Source organism: Motacilla alba, chromosome 1 (assembly GCF_015832195.1).
Source record: "Motacilla alba alba isolate MOTALB_02 chromosome 1, Motacilla_alba_V1.0_pri, whole genome shotgun sequence".
Lineage (NCBI taxonomy): Eukaryota > Metazoa > Chordata > Aves > Passeriformes > Motacillidae > Motacilla > Motacilla alba.
Genome location: NC_052016.1, coordinates 96,580,316 through 96,593,239, shown reverse-complemented (window position 1 = coordinate 96,593,239; position 12,924 = coordinate 96,580,316).

Below are 12,924 nucleotides of genomic sequence, written 5' to 3'. Positions count from 1 at the left end.
CATAGTTATGATTGTTTTGAGTGCTCACCAAGTAATAAAAAGGAACTGGTTTTAGAAGCCTTTCCCAGGTAGCTGGTTACTACAACAACAAACAACCCTGCATTTGTGAGGTCAGACTCCAGTTGTGCATGAAGCAGCCCCACTCACAGCTACAAGAAAGCCCCACACTTTCAGCAAATACCCTCTCAGAGGGGACAATGCTCTGCCTTGCCTCCCCTTCCTAAAGCTGTTCAAAGGCTCTCCAGAGTCATCACATACCAGCCTGTTAAGAGGCACCAAACTGATTATACTTGTCCAGAAAATGTGTTTACAAAACTACTTAATTCCTGTTATTAGCACTTGACACGATGGACTGGTTTTCTTGACACGACTGCAGCTCCACTCAGCACTCAGACAATCCCCCAAGAGCAATCCTGAGACATTCCTGCACCTCAGCCACACGTGGGCAAGTTGGGTCTCACCTCCAGGCAGGCTGATCCCAGAGACTGAAACACATGCAGTGCTCTCAGCTGTACGTGTAGCATCCTTGGCACTTGCCAGCTCCCAAAACTGTTAAGTGTTTATCTGCTCACCCATCACTTGCATCAGCTTTCTTACTGCTGACCAGTGGGATGATCCACTTCTAAAAGGCTCCACTGCTGCACTGTACATCTTAAATTATACATACAGCACTGTGCCACAGGAGAAAAGCAATCAAAGTGATTTATTTCTGGGTGAACAGAAAGCGTCCCCTTTGCCTCAAAACAGTAATTACTGTGGGCCACATCCCAATGCTAGTCTTAGCCATGGCAGGAGTTACTAGAACAGAGATTATTTGTGGAGTAAGGTATTTCTCAGCAGGTATCAGGATGCTGGTTTTCAGCCCTAAAGACTCTACATTAAATACCACACCTTTAATTATTTCAATTTACCTTTAATCAAAGGATGTGAAGCTAGAGTGCCTCCCTTTCTCTTTGCTGGTAGCTGCTCCCACAGATATTCAGAAAAGCAATTAATTACTGCAAATTTTAGAACAGAAATAGCTATCCACGTATCTGTGAAGATGCTAAAAATGTCAGGAGAAAAGCAAGATAAATGTCAATGTTGTTAAAAAGAAATGTCTACTTAATGCAACATTTACCTAAATGTTTGCCAGAAAACAGCAAATAAGGAATTTAAATCCTGATGCAGCACAATAACATACTAAGGGTAAACTCCACCCCTGCACTGAAAGGCAGACCAAGATGAAAATCTCATTCCAAGCCCTGATATCATCTGTGCTAGCCCTCTGCACAAAAGTGGATTTTATCCAACGTACAGTGACTTTATAAACAACCCACTTCCTTTTCACCAATACTGAGTTTAGTTTTCTAATGTTTCCTTCCACATCCACAATGGTGCCTTATCAAACCCCACAGCCTGGCAGGGTGTTGGGATTTATACTCCCTTTTCCATCTACCAGGGCCTCTTGGTCGCTGCTCTGCTGGACCAAAGCCTCAGGCCCCTTCAAGACTTTCTCTCTTGAGATTAAATAGAGGACCCTGTATACCAGGGAAATAATACTTGAGTGTTTCTTACATTCTCACAGTTTATCACATAATGTGGGTGGCTCTTACAGTGAGCTGACTTAGCTATTCCAGCTGTGTCAGGTTTGCATGCACCTCTACAAACAGGAGCAGCAATCATTTCATGTTTTCTAGCAAGATACTGGCACAAGTGTTAGATAGTGAAAAGCCAGCAAATGACCCCTGAGGAACCCTATGATATACACCAAGAGCTCAGAGATGATTCTCTCCATGCCTCTCCACCTGGAGATCCATCAGGATCAAAACCACTTTCTGTTGGGCACTGCTCATTTTCTCTCTGGATCAAGATGTGAAGAAGGCCCACTCGGTTGACTACTGCAACTTTTATCAGGCAAGCTTGTACTCTTGGTAAACAAAATACATCGGCCTGATTTGGTAAGATCCATTTTCCTTAAGCTCAGAGAGCTTTGTTAGCATCTCTCTAAGCTTTCCTTAGCTTAGAGAGATGCTACCAAAGTGCTGTTCCCTATATTTGTTAATAAAGGGCTCCAATCTCAGTGGTTCCATTGTTTTGCTTTGGATCAATGTCAAGCTGATAGACCTCTACCTAGCATCAACACTCAATTTTCATAGCCTGTTAGCTGTACACTTTTTTCCTCTCACTGACTAAAAATCAAAATACAGAGATTAACTGAGCTCATATCTCCAGGCCTTTAAAATTTCATGGATACGAATTCGTTGGATTTAAGAATTCTAAAATGTTCAGAGTCAGCAGTTGTCCACAGTAACCTTCTCTAGTTTCTATCTCAATGGAAAATACTTCAATTTCATTATCTGTGATAAAGCTACATCTTCTATTTATTAGGCCATGCAAAACTGTATATTAACGCTGTCTTGAGAACTAATCTTAATAGAAACAATAAAAACTGAGCCAGCTTCTTGGCTGGACAGTCAAAGCTTCCACTTGCAAAGCACCTGAAAGCTGGTTTCAGCTCTGCACAAGCTTATCTTCCCAGCTCAGTGAGAATAAGCACTTTTCTGGAACATCTTTAAGCATTTCTAGCCAAGCTATAACAATTTCTTTGATGCTTGTGTGATGGACTGGAAGACAGTGTAGAGGGCTTCACGCCAAAGAGTTAAACCTCTTCAAAACCAGAATTAAACACAAGCTTTGTTTTACTTAATTTGGGTTATGAGCAAGATATTGGATCACTTCCTAATTTGACTGGCATTATTTATTTCCCCCAAAAAGCTGTGCTGGAAGCAATCACTGTAACACCAGGGTAACACTCAACTTCATATACATGCAAAAACAGTGACAGAAAACAGCAAATGTCCTCACATGCACTGGCAGCTCCTAAACCTGCGGGGGTTGTACTGCCTGACAGGGACAAAGCTGGGACCTTGACACTGTTCAAACTAATAAGTACATGCTTGACTAAGATTTGAACAGTGGTTGTAATTGCCATCTGCATTATCTGCCTCTGCTGTGTAAAAACATGGGCAGATGCACATTTTTTGACTATTCAAGAAGGAAATTCACAGACTGCGGGGTCAGGGTATGCAACTGACATAGTCCATTTTTTTTCACACACTACCTCCCCTTCTTTGGATCACCTCTGACAATGTAATGCCACAGCTTGAGTTCTGAGCAAGCTCTAAAAACTTATCTTCCTCATGGAGGGCAGAAGGAGATATCTGCAGACCATGAAAGATTGCATTTGCATAGCTTAGATATTATCAACTAACATGGAAACATAATATTCTTCCTTGTATCCCAGTAATATCTAACCCTTCCTAATTTCCTGTTCTGCACATCAGAACATCTGTGGCAGCAAATACACCCCTCAACAAGTTGGAGATGCTACACAGAGAGCTCCTGCACTCCAATCATGGGAGTTCCCATGAAATGGCTCCCATTAGATACCTGTCAGCAATCCTTCCCTTTCCATTGCTTCAGCCTACTCCCACATCTTGATGTACAAGAAAAACAATGCTCTGTAGCCAGATAGACTTGAGTGAACAGCACAGCTCTTAAGAAGTTTGCATTGTCAGAGATACAGCTCTTCATGCCTCTTGGAGAAAAAACACTCCCTCCCCAATTACATTTTAAAAATCCATTGTAGATTTTACTGGCACTGCTGCCAATGACAGAAACCACATTGTCAGCATGAAAGATGAAACTGCAACGTAACTAAGAATGAATGCCCACTTTTGTGCAAAAATGCAATCCTAGAAAGCTACAAAAACATTCAGAAACAATAGCTCTTTTATTTGGCCCTGATACTGCCCTCGTGTACAATCCAGTTTACCAGAATAAGACAACCCCCTATCATTAGAGATGATCTCATCGAAAAGCAGCTCCTAGCAAGTTTTCTTGCATGGGAGGCTTTAACTGCCAGCCCTGATGCAGCCTGACTGGGAGCGGTGTTTGCTCAGCACATTCTGCTGGTTTCAGAGACAAAGCCAGCATTCCCAAGGCTAGAGATAATCAAGCAGATGAAGTCATGCACTCTGAATGCTCCAGAAAGAGAAATGGATGGGGGGTGTGGAGGGTGGGTGTTGGAGGCAGGAATGGGGGACCACATTTAACATTACCACACAGAAAAGTAGACAGGAAAAATGTTCCTCATTTAATGGTTCACTACGTTAATGACATGCTGGCATTACCAATAAGATAGTATTTGAAAAAATGAAGCATTTAAGCCCAGGAGGAGTCAGACTTACAGGCAGCATATCTATATGCAGGCACCACAATGCAGCACCGACGTGTTCTCCCCAAGGACAGATCTTTGGTGGCTGCAGACAGAGCCTAGAGCCAATGAGGTCCTCTCAGGGGCCTCAGTTAAGCATCACCTCATCATCATCCTCATCTCTCTTGAGCAAGGTACTGCTAATACCAGTCAACAGCAAGTAGAAATAAAAGGTGAAGCTCACGCCTACAACAAGCCCTTTCATTCAGAGCCTGCTCAGGGAGTAGGCTAGGGCAGAGAGGAGCACAGAGCAGTTCTCAGTAGTGATACTTCAAAGGCAGCCTCAGGTTGGGAAACAGGCTAGAATTAGATACTGATAACCACCAACATCTCGGAAAGCAACCGGTGTTTCAAGAGCCTTTAAGTTCAACTACAACTGCTTAAGGGAAATAAGATTTCCAGCCCTTTCTAGAAATCCTGTACTAGCTGCTTAAAAACTGAAATCATTTTATTGACCTATCCCTGAACTCCTGTGCCTTTTTTATATTCATCTCTGCCTGCAAGCCCTCCAGGGATGGATCTGGCCTCACACTGCAGCATATTTTTGGGGCTTACACTGCAATTATTATAATGGACATCTTTCTCTTCAGATTCAGGGAGAGTGTGGTGAAAATCCTTCCCATTCTCATGTGTTTTCAATCATTTTTTCCTCCTTCTTACACACACACATGTCTTTCCAATTCAAAAATATATCATTTCCCTGCAGATAGCACAGCTGGATGGGTACAGCTCATTACTTTCTAAGAAGCTTCTTTTCTTCCCTATTTTTATTTGAACCCTAGTTTTATGCTTTCTTCTGTCTGGGAAGGGATTATGGGCTTGGTCTCTGCTGCTGGATGGAAGTGTAAGATATTCCAGTTATCTGCTGCATATTAGATACAGCCACCTCTGGATAAACTGGAAATCTCCCAAGGGAGCATTTCTGAAGGAAAGCCTATGCCAGGTGCCATGCCAGAATTTCTCTCCTTGCGAGAAGGCAGCTGCAGTCAGGCTCAATTCTCCTATTGCCACTGAAATGGCAGCACGAAACTTCAGCAGAGAAAACAGTTTACATTTCAGCATTCCAGCCACAGATAAAACACAGCTAGCATCTCTGTTGTCAAACATCCTGCTGTCTCTTGCCACACTGATTTCACTCCGTGCTGAGTCTAGTGGCAAAATCCCAGCACTAATGAAGTTAATGGGAGTTTCACCAGTGGATTCAAGAGGGCTGAAATTTCACACTGACTCTTCAGTCATAAAATTCCCTCTGCTCACCTCTGAGCTTAACAACTGTGCCCGTTACACCCAGCATGAAGGATCTGGGGTTGATCCAAAATCCCTTAAGTTAATGGAAAGGCTCCCACTAACTTTAATGAGGACAGAGATAGATGAGTTAGTGGATGAGAGCATTTTATTTCAGAAAGGGAAGATGATGTTTCACAGCCACTTTCGTTGTCTTTTTAACCCCTCATGTACTATTTCTGTGCTTCTCTAATCCCCTCTGTTGATGTCACTTGTTGTCAATAATGATTTTGCAACAGTGCCGGAACATTATAAGTATTCAGGTTTTTACTCTTCCCTCCTCCTACCACTTAACGTGAGCAATAACAATTGAGAAAGTTGGACTATCAACAGAAGCATTCAGGAGAGAAAAATACAGATGTAAAAATGCACTAGAAAAAAATTGTCAGTGTAACCATGCTTGAGAATATGCCTCAGCCTCAGTTATGCCGGCAGCTCACAGCGACCGCTCTGTGTTAAGGTAATGTCTTTTGTTGGGAGCACACATCAGTAACCAAAAAGCTGTGACAGCAGAGTTATGCTTAAGAGAAAAGCATTACTTTTGTATCAGTGCCAATCAATAGACCTGATTTAATGCTCTTCCCTTTCTGTGTGAATATCAGTGGAGGCTCATTCCTCATCCTGATCTTTCTCGCTCATCCCCCATCCCATGCTTGCTGCATGAAAAACTCACACTTGTGTACCTCTGCTTTCTCTTGCTCTTCTCTGTGATCAGTTTTTCTTCAAATCATGATCAGTTTTTCTTCAAATACCATTCCACAGGGCACCTTTTTAAAAAGGGCTTACTCTTAACACTGCCTGTTTGTTTTAAATCCCAGCCCTAGAACTGTGAAGCAGGTTCTTTAATTCTGGATGACACAAGATGGGAGAAAACAGGTTGCACTGATAATCCAGACAAAGTAGGTCTGATTCAAGTCTCAGAGACTGTTGGAGGACTGTGGATGTCAGTGACGACACATATCCCATGTGAACATCTTATAAACCTGCACTGTGGGGCCCCTCAACCAGTGGCAGGAAATTGGGCTTTTTTACTAGTATTTCACACATTTATTTTCACTGCTCTCTTTAAACCTTACCCTCAGTATTATGGTATGCTTGAAAACTGAGCAGAAAGTCTCAAGGCCACGTCAATGGTGGAAATGACAGTCACAGCTACCTGAAGCATCAGCCAGTGGATTTCAATGCTGTGGCACTGAAGGGAAATCAGCCCCAAAGTTCCCATTCCCAAGGCCCCATGTCTCCATTTTAAAATTTTTTGGATCCCAAGAATATTCTCAGACCAATGTATTCAAAATGGAAATGAATAATCACCAGCTTAACAACAGTCATTAATCCCCTGTAAGCACACTTCTGCATGAATCTATTAATTCTCATTTCCAAGTTTTCAGAATTAAAGTGTTTGATATAGCACATGCTACTTACTTCCTTTAATTAAACAACCTCCCACTGCTAAAGCGGGTGAAATATTTCATCAGTCAAGAACATGCACAGCCCTCATGGAGAAAATTTCACGGGCTTGCCTGACGCACAATAAAATATGGAGCATCAGCTGAAGTTTCTTGGCTCACCTTGTGGCAAAAGCAGCAGGGGAATTAATTCCCTGCCTTCTTTACAACGTGTACCTGAAGAGAGAATTGCACCGTTCAGATTTATATTGAATGTGTGTACCCTTTGTACCCTTCTTCACAGCCTGAAGTGTGGCTCCGATCAACAGCAAAAAGAAATGATGAATAACATCACTGAGCACCTGAATGACAGCAAATCAGTGACCTATAGGAAACTGTTTTGCATCACCAAAGCAATTCCACATGAACAAACGTCCATTCATGTGATGAATCCATGTGATTTGCCACTAGGCAACTCTGGCAATAAATTCGAGTAGCAGAGGGATACACTGTCTAAGCAGTGCTGAAAAAGGAGGAGACTAGCTGTGTTTATACTTCTCAGGGCTGCAAAGCATGTGGAAGAACAGGAGCTCTAACAAGCCAATGGCAGAAAATGCACATAATTTTCCCATCAATACCATTAAATTTTTCGAATTCCTTATTTAATTCTATTTTTGGGGGCATCTACAAAGCATGTATAGAGTGTACAGAAGTAATCTTATGATATTAGTGATTCATTGTTGTTCTCATAAACAGAAAATGGAAACGTACCACTCTGTCAAGAAGGTGGATGGACCTTCACACATTCAAGACAAGCTGAAGTTTGTAGAGGCTTTTAAAATGGTGTTTCATAAGAAGGGCCCAAGGTTGAGATTTCAGCTCAGTATGTGATTGAGAAATCTCACATACTGAGAGAGCAAATAGATAAAAGAGGAGGGCACAACAGCGAAAGCTGGGGTTGTAGGGGGTCATTTGACAGGGGGACCTCACATGCAAGCAGGACTGTGACCCTGCTTGCTCAGAGGAGCTGAGGACCAGAGGAAAGCAGAAAGGAGAGTTTGGCATGGAGCAAGCACACTCGTCTGTAGTTGTGCTATTTTATGAAAATCCTTTTGTCAGGATTTTCTTTTCTTGAGAAGCTGAGGGGCCTCAGCTTCAAAATGTAAATAAATTATTATTTGCTAGTGTGGAATGTAATAGGTGCTTCCTTGATTGGTCAATGTGAAGTATTTCTACTTAATGACCAATCAAGCATGCAACTAGTTCAGACTCTTTGGGAGTCACAGACTTTTGTTATTAATTTTTTTTTCTATTTTTGTTTTGGTTTTTGATGTATTTTTTCTATTCTTTTAATATAGTTTTAGTGTGGCATTTTTTTATATAATATATATAATAAACCAGCCTTCTGATACATGGAGTCAAGATTTCTCCATCTCCCACCCTTGTCCTAACTGCCCTAAAGACCACACTCATCCAAAAGAGCACAGACATTTAAGGAAGTCATGTTTTTGAGCCCAGAACTGAAAAATGGTGATTCCTTTGAGACTTTAAAGTTTTTAGGTCACTTTGGACAAGCTTCCTTTAAGTGTGTGCAATGCAAGTCATTCCTGAAAATCCCAGAGGCCTAACACCATCCCCTTGATGGAATCAGATTACAAGGAAAACTTGGGTCATTCAAGAAACATCAACTAATAACAAAGTCATCTCTGGCAGTCCCAGTGGACTGCAGTGTAGGAGGCTGTGAATCACTGAAGACATGGGAAAATGGCAGCAAGAGAAAGAAAAAAAAGACCAGTTTGCAGCAGATAAACAGGTGTGTAACCTCACTAAATCCTTGTCTACTAAAATTCTTGTCAAACTAAAGCAGTTGTCAGGATCTGATCCCTACCTGGAAACTCCCTGCTCTTTTACGTATCAAACCCCCAATACTAAACATCCTATAATGATTACTGCAATATGAAGCTTGTGAAGCTGGCCAGTTCCAAGCAGTAGAGAAGAAAGGAACATCATTAAGCAGCAAGTTTAATGCTTCTTCTTACAGAGAAGCTGAAAGAGAACTAAAGAGGAACAAACTGTCAAATTTCAGCTACGGTTGTGTTGTATTGCTGTACCTCCACAAAGATAAACCTCAAAATCCCTGAGATGAAGGAATTGAAAGCAATCATTCCTAATCTACTTTTAAAGCTCTTTCATATACTGAAAAAAAATTTTCACTACAATGGTGCAACAAGTGACAATCTCAAAGGCAAGTCCTGAAACTGGGAATATATGTGACACTGTCTTCTCTGTAATTCCAAAAGACATGGAGAAAAATATGTTTCTACATAAATACAGGCCAGGCATGACCTGGTAACATGCACATTGCAGCTCAGAAAGCTGATGGTTCTGGGCTGCATCAAGCACAGTGTAGGCAGCAGGGCAAAGGAGGGGATTCTGCCCCTCTACTGTGCTCCTGTGAGACCCTACCTGGAGGACTGCATCCAGCACAGGAAAGATTTGGCCCTACTGGAGCTCAGAGGAGGGCTGCAAACACAATCAGAGGGCTGGAACACCTCTCCTAGGAAAACAGGCTGAGAGAATCTGGGTTGTTCAGCCTGGAGAAGAGAAGGCTCTGGCAAGACATTACAGCTCCTTCCAGTACCTAAATGGAGCTGACAAGAGAGCTGCAGAGGGACTTTTCACAAGGGCATGTAGTGACAGGACAAGCAAGAAATGGTTTTAAACTGAAAGAGGGTATATTTAGATTAGATATTAAGAAGAAATTCTTTACTCGTGAGGGTGGTAGGGCACGGCAACAGGTTTCCCCAGAGAAGCTGTGGATGCTCCATCCCTGCAAGTGTCTAAGACCACACTGGATGGGGTTTTGAGCAAACTGGTCTACAGGAAGGCGTCCCTGCCCATGGCAGGGGGGCTGGAACTCGATGGTCTTTAAGGTTCCTTCCAACCAAAACCATTATGTGATTCTTTGGGACATCCAGAATTTATTTTTAATATTGGCTTATTGTAGATGAAGAAAACTTGCAAAATCTCTAAAGGATAGGAATGGAAGGTCCTGTGCATAGGCACAGGGATACCATAGTGTTCCTTGAAGAGCTGGAACATTATTTGAAAGGTGAAATAAACTGAGAAAACAAATAACATTCTTTATTTCTCCAACTTGAGGTTTTTAAGTCCCAAAGTATAATATTCTTTAAATTCTTACTATTAAGGTTTTATCCACTAAAAATATCTAACACTTAAAATACATTCCCCTAGGTAGGATCAAATAACATTAGACAAGGGAGCTCTGAAGATGGAGGGCTGAATTTTAATAACCAGAAAATCTGAGAAAAGCCACAGTAATTCTACAGCAGAAAACTTAGGAAGCAAGATTCAGATAAAGAACAGTGCAATAGTTCATACTGAAGTAAGCATGAAATCCCCTTTCATATAACATTCTCTTTGCAGATTTGGCATTATCTTCACTCTCTATACTTTCTGCAAGACTGGTAAAGTAAATATGCCTCGCCTAAGATATTTCAGAAAACACAGATATATAATTTAGTCAGCTGCTCTGGAATACAAGTTAACATTTCTGATCCCCTATGTCTTCTAAAATTAGGCCTCTTAAAATCCTAAGTGTAAGCGCCTTAATACCTTCTGGTATCAAACAGAAGTCAGGAAGAAATGAATTGTATTAGAGTTTGAGCCAAAGCCAAGTCCAGTCATTTTGATCTTTCCATTAAATTTCAGCCTGCCTTGGTATAAGCCCTTAGAGAACATGTAAAGTAAATGTTGATGCTTTTTGTGGTTATTGCATAATGTTGTGAGGTTCTTTGCAAATAATTTCCTTTTTCTGCATCTCAGTTTGTGGCCACTGTCCATTAAAAACAAAAGCATTCTCAAACTAACAATCAGGGTGCCAGATAATGTACATGTGTGCTTCTCAGTGTAGGCAGCATCACTGAGGAGCAGTGATTTTTGTCTGTGCTCACATAATGACAGACAAATCTTGCTGAAACATGCCTGTATGCCATGCTTGCTTAACAAATATATATATATATACTCAAAACATGTGGTGAGTGTAATCACTGTAATCATTTACCAGAAGACAGTACCAAGACTGGCCAGTTTCCTGAATTCTAGGGGAAGAAATTCGGGGGGGGGGGGGGGGAAAGTACTGTCAAACTTCTCTATCAGCTGGAAAGGATAAGGACTACAAGAAGGGTGAATGACATTCAGAGAAAAATAACGTCTTCATTACCTTTTCCTTTTTTTTTTTTTCAGTACCTGAAAGTCTATCATCTTAAGTCTATCATCTTAGATGAGCATAAAAATCTATAGCTCTCAAGATCACAATTTACCATGACTTAATTTCAAGACTGTTCTTCCTAATGTCTGCTGACACAGATAAAACCTTCTGAAACCTTCTGGAAAAAAATCTCTTTTTCAGGCCAATAAAAGACAGCTTTCATGACTGGGAAACACAGCAGCTGAAAGCCCAGGAGAGGATTAGTTCAGAGCACTCTGTTAAGAGTTCATAACTCACTTGCTCCCATCCTGACTGGGCAGAGATGGGTCCCATTCAAACGTACAAGGACTGATGAGGAACCAGCAAAGAGACCAGGCCAGCCATTATCACTAACAAGAAAGGTGTATTTTAGCTCAGATTCACATGCTCTCTTGCTTTAAAAATAAGAATCACAGTCAATCGGTGTTTTTAAGGCCTTGTATCCCCCTCATGTATGTGTACTGGTAAATCTACTGTTACAACTGCATAAATAGGAGGGCCAGCACAGGCATTAAGATCTCTTCACTAAAAACCAGATGATTCAGAATTGACACACACATTTTACCTCTCCTCATCAAGTGTTATGCATCAGCAGCTCCCAATCCAACTCATATCCACGCTGATGTAAAATTACTTAGTATTGACAGATAGCCTCATACTGCTCTTCCACCAGGGATGGGGCAGTCCTGTATTTTCTGTGTACTGATGGCAGGCAACACATTGTTCTCATTCTTCTTATGGCAGTGAGCAATGAGGTTCCCTGGCATGGGCATGACTACATAGGTGCAGATGTTTTCCATATTCAGAGGGAGAGGCTGGTGTGAGAAGAAAGTTCAAGGTGTTTTTTTTTCAAGTAACAGACTTACAACAACTTGCTCAAGTATCAGGGCTGCAGAACATATCACAGAAGCCAAATGGGTATGTGTCCCCAAGCCATCGCTATGGTGGGGAAGGAAGAAGAGCAAAGGAGTCTTAATGCAACTATGTACCCTACTAAAATTGTTGAAGCATTGGTTCTCCCTCCCTAAGGCATTGAACTCACCAAGAGTTAAGGCAACCATGGACTAGGACAATGTGGATTACACTCATGCTCAAAGGTAATCAAACCTCTCCCTGCTGACCAGTCTGCTATGGAAAGGCTTGCACTGATTCTGAATGGAGAACCGAGTCAGTTCTGAAACAAATAAAATCTGAAGCAGTGTTTTAAATGGAGGGAAAGTAAACATGCACACACACATCTATCTGGGACAAAGGGGATTTCTTAGATGTCTTCATTTCCTGCTGCAGAGGCCGACTGCTAATTCAAACCCACTACTATTTATAGCCTGCCTCTGTATCTTGAGAGAAAAAGCACAAACTTCTTTAGAGTGAAACTGAAGTTCCTCTGGCCCCGGCCTGCTGAGCCCAGTCCCTTAGCAAATGCCTTGTGCAATAATTTTGAACTCCACTCCAGCTCACTGGTGCAAACACATACATCACTCCATTCGTGTGGATGAGCACACTCCCAATGGCGCTGTCACCAGTCCTTTCATGCTGCTTCATTTCCATGGCTCCTTGGTGTATGCTCTTTGTCTGCTCTCCATCATCACTGTACAGTGCATAACAATTACTTTGACTCCTCTTTTCAGTTTGAGCTATTCCTTCCTTTTGTATGTGGGCTGGAGGTATTTTTTTTCTTTTCAATTAAAGGGCTTTGTTTATGATACCAGGTTTTGAATGAAGATTTT